Below are 8,206 nucleotides of genomic sequence, written 5' to 3'. Positions count from 1 at the left end.
TGCAGCGCGCCACAATCGCCAGTATGCGCAAGCGTGGCGAGCGACGTGAAGTTTATTCGCCGTTAGGGTAATTACACTAGCAGCATGATGCGCTTTATAGTTCTGGACGATTGTAGTGCATTCCACTAACATGGCGTATAAGTGATTGGGTGACACGCCCAATCATGTTTATATATGTGTTTTTGGCCAAGTTCTTCACTGGACTTGAGATTCATCGAAAAGCTGTCCTAAAATTACGTATAAGGTTTCGCATTAGTCTTGACCGTTCAGTATCTTGTGAACTGTCAGCTCTCCTCAAGGAATACGTGAATACGTAGACACCTCTTCTCCGGCCAAGCAGCAAAAATGGGAGATTGTGCCGACCCTCAAGCATGGACGGCAAACAGACAGTGCAGTGAAGCAGCGATACAGTAGACACTACAGAACAGCCGCCGTTTACCAACCTACCCTGCTCTGCAATGACTGTACCGCCTTGGCAATCCCGTCACCAGTTTTCTTGTGCGGAAAAAAACGCCTAGTGCGAGCTTTTTCCCGTACCAGCGGTGTTGCACTTATAAGAATTTATTTTCTTAAACACTGCACGCACACTTTTAGATTCCTTCATTATTTCCCCGCCTACAAAGACGCTACAGCTAGTCTGGCCATGAAAACCTAAGCGAAAATTAATTTTGCGGTAGTCGTTTCTAGACGAACCCTCACATGTATAGACGGTTACTTAACTGCATGACACGCTATCCAGAAGGAACTTGGATCGCTATGACATAACAAGTGGCTCTCGGTATGCAGAATGCTTCCATGTTACTATCGAAGCACAAAGGTTTTATCGCTGGTGCTGCAAGTGTTTAGAATTATGAAACCAGGGTTGTGGTATAAGTTCGAAAAGACAAAATGCTTTCAGCATGCCAGCTTTCTGGATCGAAAAAATCTTGTGAATTTTGTTTGTTCCTCGATTGTGACAATAAGTCGATAGTGGGGACTATATACTATGTAAAGCATTCCTGGAGTCTAGCGCCCTGTGAGCTTATCCTAAAATAATCTATTGCTTTCATCAGCCCAGAATCACATAGGTAAAATAGCCACTACGCGCAGCAAACCCCTGCAATTGCAAATGGTATGCAAGACGACGACGGCAGCTCTTACACATGCTCAGATTGGGCTGGATTGTTGCTTGTTGAGAACTTCACTAGAGCGTGCAAACAGCCCGGAGAAAATCGCCACTGGTGCTGGAGCTGCAAAGGAAAATCGTACCTTTCACGCTAACTTCACAGTGGTATCAACAACTCAGTGCCCCAGCGCGAAGCCAACATGCTACCTCCAGTGGAAATAGTAATATTGCTCAGAAAACACTTTCTCTGGGACATGAATGTATTGTTACTGCCGAAGGTATCACCTACCCAAGCTGGAACATAATGACAGTGAATAAATACCACATAAATTTCCAGCGCGTAAAGTTCTGATCCGGCTTTCGATATGTCAAACCATTCATGGTCTTAATCTTAGCTTCCTAACCTTGTTAAACAGAAATATGACTGAACTGCTCTGCATTGTCAGTGCAGGGCATCCTTTGGCCGTGAAATTTCTGCACGCTAATAAAAAACAGTGATATATTTGTGGTTTTGCATCTTAAAACATTGCGTGGGCTATGGTAGACGGCGCAGTTCAAATCGCCGGAAATAAATTTGGCCACATGCTGCTCAGTTACCTTCAAGTGACGTCAGGCTACACATGAGCTTGAATACCTGTTACCTTCACAAAAATTTGGCCGCAGTGGCCGGTACATAATCTCGCAACCCTTGACTCAGCAGCCTAAATGCCGTACCTTTATAGCTATCGCAGACTGTCGCAAGAAAATCGGATCTATTGTTGCCGTGGCCGCGCTTTAGATGAAGGCATTTATTGATGCGTGCCTATAGACAATGCTCCCCTTTTTTTTGGGGGGGGGGGAGACTCTATGCAGCGCCACAGGAGTTTTTTTTATTATGACAGCAACGCTGTCGTCATAACACACGCTGTACATCTGTAAATTACATGGCCAGTCGAAAAGTACTCAGTGTATTGAGTGCAGCTTATATTGCAGGGTTCGCGCTGCCCTCCTGAGTTCCTGCGTGTTTGGTACACATAATATTTCCAGCAGGCACAAACTGCGCGATTGTGACGGCCGGCACGTTGCAAGCCCTTATAACAGCCACGCTAGATCACATTAGAGAACCCAGATGGCATCAGTGAGGCTAACACAACTACTTTAAGTATTAAAATCGTGTCGCTAGATTTCATCGAGCATTCGTGCAATATAACAGAATTTACAGCTCTGTATATCGGCCTAAACAACACCTAAGGTGATATATTGTAACCGACAAACGGTTCAACAGCGCCGTAGCCCGGTCGAGGTGCGTCTGCTGAAAAGCCCCTTAAAAGCATTCTGCAGTAGGGGCAATGACGGAGGATATGGCCGGGCTCCCCGCAATGTTAACAGAGCGGCATATTATTCGGCGTACGCCACACATGCGTTTTGCTCATGGGGGCCTGTATTACGGCGGAATGGAGGGTACTGCTGCGGTTTGGTACTGCTGAGATGGCACTGGCACAGGAGGGACGAGGGAAAAGGCTTGCGTCGCTGGCCCTGGACTCTGTAGTGCGTCGCTGTACGTCATAACGGAAGGCGCCTGGTGCGGTGCTAGGGGCGGCTGCACAGCTCGTCGGATTTCGTCACGGACCACGTCTGTAACGGCAGCGACAGTGGCCTCTGGAGCTTCAAATCGAAGTTTCTCCAGTTCCTCGCGCACAAGGCTTCTTGCCAGCTCCCGAAGCTCCTCGGCGGGCAGCGACGTGTACTGGGAAGCGGTTGCTACAGTAGCCTCACGTTCGTAGTGCGCGCCCCGTTCCTGCACAGAGCGCTCGATACCCGTTGCCTGCCTTGTAAAGTCGGCCACTGTTCTAGGCGGGTCACGGACCAGACCGGCAAACAACTGCTCTTTTACGCCGCGCATTAAGTGGTGTACTTTCTTGGCTTCGGGCATAGCAGGGTCGGCCGGATTGAACAGTCGCTTCATGTCCTCGATGAACATACCAACGCTCTCGTCCGACTGCTGTGATCTTGACTGCAAGGTGACCTCAGCCCTTTCTTTTCATTCACTGGTGGTAAATGTCTCTAGCAGCTATCGACGAAAAACCTCCCAAGAGGTAAAAGAAGCTTCGTGATTCTCAAACCATGTTTTGGCCGAGTCCTGCAGCGCAAAGTAGACGTTGCGCAATTTGCGCTCGCTGTCTACCTCACTGAACCCCGCCGCTCGGTCAAAGCTGGCCAACCAGTCTGCGACGTCCTCGAACCGGTCCCTGGCTCTTACCGCTCTTACCGGCACTGTCAATTGACCGAACTCCGGTTGTAGGCCTCGCAGACGGCGGCTCGTTTTGTCGACGGGTGTTGCGTCCACGCGTGGAGAACAGGCGTCGAGAGTGTCCTCGCAGTCTGACTACATGGGACGCAACCCAGCACCTCCACCAAATATGTCACCGACAAACGATTGAAGAGCAGAGCCCAGGTTTAATAAGACGAGATCGACGTTCCCGACAGCAGGGAGCTCTAGAGAGGAAGAAGAAGACAATGTTCGAGCACGTCTAATGCCCAAGGCCTGGCAAGTTGCAGCTAAAACAGTTCGGCCGCGGTAAGGCGCCACTGATTGGTTCGTACGGTGGCAGTATTAAAATTAAGTGGCACTTTTTTAAATACTCTTGTAAACAATTGGCTACAGCTTGCGCTTTCATCTAGCGATAGTAAATATTGTCTCGAATAAGCTGATTTCTTTATTCATGGCTAACCAGAGTCCCTGTTGAGTTGACAGATGGCTGCGCGTTTGCGCACTCAGCTTGTTCCGGCCCAAGCGTGCGAAGGAACAGAAAACTCAGCACGACTACGAAAGTTGTCGCAGAGAATCATATTGGTTTCAGCTGCTCTTAATATCGGCGTTACCAGCGCGTGTTTAGGTGTGCATAAGTTTACAAAATTGTCCCTAGTGCAATGTCTGCTCAGCTACTAAGTTTCAAACATTGGGAACTTTGGTGGCACATTATCTTTTGCTTTTCCTTCATTGCCAAGAAAAGCTAGCTAGCGAATTGGCCGCTGCAGTGAGCACTTATCACAGTCGAGGTAACTGTTTGAATTGAGCGAAAAATATTACGACCGAAATTGTGCTGTGAATAGCAATATCACCCAGCGTGTTTCTTCTCTACTTTCGTCTATGTAATTATACGTTAATTCTCCTAAACTAGACATAGGAACAAATGTCTAATAGCTAGTTGTATTTCTTTCATGAAATCAAGCAGTAATACCATTCGGTTTTCCGAGTAGCAAAGTTGTGTTTGCTTCATGAATTAAAATATATTCTTCCTTCAAATTATCTCAGCAACATACTGAAAGTGAATTTTATTGGCCTCTAAAGCAACCACAAAGCAGCCCGTCAAATACGCACATGTTGACATCTGCTGATTTATAGGCATTATTCAAACCGTTCTCTATTACGTCACCCCAGGAAAAGTCAGCAAGTAACCAAGCAGCTTGCATAACAACGGAGTTATCCAAATTTTGGTTTTAGCGTGCAAACGTGGAGTACTCTCCGTTCCGACCCCGTGTGGGCTACAGGGCAGTACAAAAGGCGAGGCCTGGTTGACTGCCATTCAAAATATCCGAAGGTAGTTATGTATCCAAGGAAAAGCCAAGTTCTTAAAAAGCTGCCACATGCGTAGACCTGTAAGAGAGCTTCGTGAAACCAGAATGTGCGGTTAGAACTAAGTGAGAACTCCGTGTGTTGGAGTTTCCACAAGTTCTGCATTTTCCTAGCTTTCCAACCGCGATATGAGCCGTGTGAGGCGGATGTGACAGTGAACATATCGGAGAAGACCACATCATAATTGCACCAAGAAAAGTCACTGAATGCCTGCTGCGAAGGCGCATAAAGCGTTTTCGCGTTTTTTATAGCGGAGAGGCCAGCAGTACCAGGCATACACAGGTTGATCTGCTCTAGCGATCCCCACCTTCCGTAAGGCTCAGTATTGAATTGAGACCATCTTCACGGACATTGTTTTAAATTTCTGTCATTGGAACCGCACATAGGCAGGTTGCTCACAACCCGGTTCGTATGTGACAAGAACAAACGGATGGGACCTCTGCTCATCGACACAACCGGTAATGCTCTAAAATAAAATAAAATATTAAAAACAGATACAACATAATTGGGGAAATGCGATGTGTAATATTGCATTAGAATACCTTTTCACATTTATCTGGGCAGAAATTCTCAACTTCCAAAGAGGGTAATGAGCTACTGCAACTAGCTCCTAGAGCTCATACCCACTAGGAGCCATTTTTTGGAAAGCACTGCTGAAGTTAAATGTTTAGAACGAATATGTGATCACAGTGCAATTTTATTTTTTTCAATATCCCACTATTTTTAGAAAATATTCTACGATACGAGTTGTCGCATTCAACAAATAAGATGATTTTGCAAGTATGGCCGACTTTGCTTAAATATGCGACCAGTCCTGTTTACCTCTCCCTCTGTCAACACTCCTTCTTAGACGCAGCATGAACCTAAAAAAAATGCAAGCGCATTGTATACAGGGCGTCCCAGCTAACTTGGACCAACGTTTAAAGAAACCTAAGCGTTCTTCAGAACTGAAATCGGGTGGATGTTGTTAGGCTTTTTCTAAAGTTAACTACCATTTTTTCGCTAGTCCTACTTGAATAATTAGTCGAAACAAATAAGTTAGTTTTTGAAACATAGCTTGAAACATTCAAGCATCAATAGGAAAGTTGTGGAGCTCCACAAATATTGTCAAACCCAGGCCCTTCCAATGAGATGGACTTAGCGTGGCCGTTTTTATTTTATTCGGGAAAAACGAAAGCTCGTGGTGTTTAAAAAATACCATGGGACAGCGCGCTGTGTGCTCCCGGAGGCGCCGCGATAACAGCGCTCTCATCCGTGCTACGTAAAAACCATCACTCGCTTCGCGCTTTTCGTGCTGCCCAAGAGACTCCGCGCTGTGCTTGGTTCCAAGATAAGCGCCAGTGGGTACGGGCGGCAGTTGAAAGAAAGCGCGGTTCTCGTTTTTCAGCGTAATTCATTCCACGTTATCAAGCTTGCTATATGCGTCTGTGCTTGATGGGATCTTGTTCCCAAATTCGAACTCATGACGTTGTCATCGTTCCTTCGCATGCGTTCCTCCGTATGCAGCTGAAATTGTGCAAGAAAACAGTCTACTCCAGCGAAGTAATCCCAATTTTTGCAATGTTCTAGCAACCCACCCTCCGCTTTGAGGAACTCTTCCCGACCAAGCTTCAAGCATTATTAACCAATGGGTAAATAGACATCTTCAGACACTTTTAAAGAGGTTTACTGTGTTTCGCACGTTAAATGGCTTACAAACTTCGAAGCCTATCTTGGCGAGGTAATAAATTTTATCAACCGAACTCCGAGCGATATTTCCTAGTATAGCATCTCTACTTATAAAGCACAGACCTCTTTAATGGTTCACAGAAGTGTTTGGATTTGAATTTTGCATTGTTTGTGAGCGCCTAATTTCCGCAGCACAGGAACTTCGTAAAAATCTGAGAGAAGCACAATAATGGCATTAGTTTTTGATGATAGCAGAAGCAAAGCAAGATACATTGAAACCAGTGTGGGAGTGATCCACTGTCATGTTTTTAATATCATGATATCATGGCGTTGAGAGCCTAACATATCCGCAACTGCTCTAGGTGGGCATAGAGAAAAGAAACTCTGTAATGTCCCTCAAGACATGCTGCGTTCTTGAGCAGCACTGGTAAATCGGATGCGACAACCGCATAAATGTAGATATGACCGTATTGTGATACGTTGATGTAATAGAAAGAACTCTAGATCATGAAAGTGTACTTGACGCACAGCAATAAGGAAATAAGTTTTTTGTGACGAGTGCCCAAAATTAAAGGACAACAATGAGTGAGTCAGGTTAAATGTGTTTTTTTCGCGGTACATTTGTGGATTTCGCAAGGAAAATATTCCTGAAATATCTAGGTATGCTCGTTTAGCTATAGCCGATACAAAAAAAATATTTTAGTCAGTCTATAGAGTGTCTGTACACTTCTGTCTATAAAGTCTATAGACCCTCAATAGACACATCGTCAAGAACAGTCTATAGACAATACATATGTTAGTCTTCAGGAAATCTGTAGATTTATAGGCATACACTTTTAGTGTACTTTTGTCCATAGCCATTCTATGGACTAGGAATAGGAAAAAAATTTCTATAGTAAGACAATAGTCTATAAGAAGGCTATAGTATTTCTATAGATCATTTTATAAGAGAGCGTGTAGGAGCTGGTATTTATCTTAGTATTTGCTTATGATATTGCACATTTTGGATCCAAGTAAAGGCGATTATGAAGTTCTACAAGTGAAACATGTTAGGAACAGAAGATGCCTGGGAGCACTAGCACATTCACAGATTTGAAAATGTAGCTCAAAAGGACGAGCCGAGAAACAAGACACACAGACACAACCGGCAGTGTGTACGTATGCATTATTTCTGTGCCTGACCCAGAGCGCTTTGTTTTGGGGCGAAAGCTCTACTTCACAACCAAAGCGGCAAAAGTGGGAGCATACCTGATGTTTGACGTGCCCTTGAAGAAATAAAGAAAGAAATAAAATAAAAGTTGCCGCGACTGGGATTCGAATCCATCGTGGCGCGAAAAGGTCAGCTTCACTGGCCACTCCAATGGGATATCCGCATCCGATCACGCCTTGTACTAACTGTAACACACATTCTTGGTGTGCATTGCATGTGATCGTCACCATCAACTTCGATCGGCGGCGCGGAAAGTTCAGATCAGCTTAACATTGATCAGTGGTTAACCAGAGTCGATTATCGTCGCCAGACGAGGGGGTGGAAAGCGCAAGCCACTTCCATCCTCGCTAATTGGAGAAACCTCCGCTGAAGCCGTAACTCCGTACATCATCAGTCATGAACATAACTGATGGAGAAATTGGTTCTACCAACTGTAGTAAAGAACAAGATCTAACCGTAAGAAGGTTCTGACAGGTGAAAAGGTCTCTCACTCTCTCACTGTCTATCTCTTTTGAATTTGACCCGCGCTGCCGTTGCAACTGCCGCGCATCCTTTGCGCGTTTCACTAACTCCGTTAGTCGCGTTATTTCGGGCGCTGACGCCTGCT

This window comes from Amblyomma mixtum, chromosome 8, assembly GCF_055824585.1.
Source record: "Amblyomma mixtum isolate Tamu chromosome 8, ASM5582458v1, whole genome shotgun sequence".
Classification (NCBI taxonomy): Eukaryota; Metazoa; Arthropoda; class Arachnida; order Ixodida; family Ixodidae; genus Amblyomma; species Amblyomma mixtum.
The sequence above is the reverse complement of the archived record's forward strand: the minus strand, read 5'-3'. Positions refer to the sequence as shown.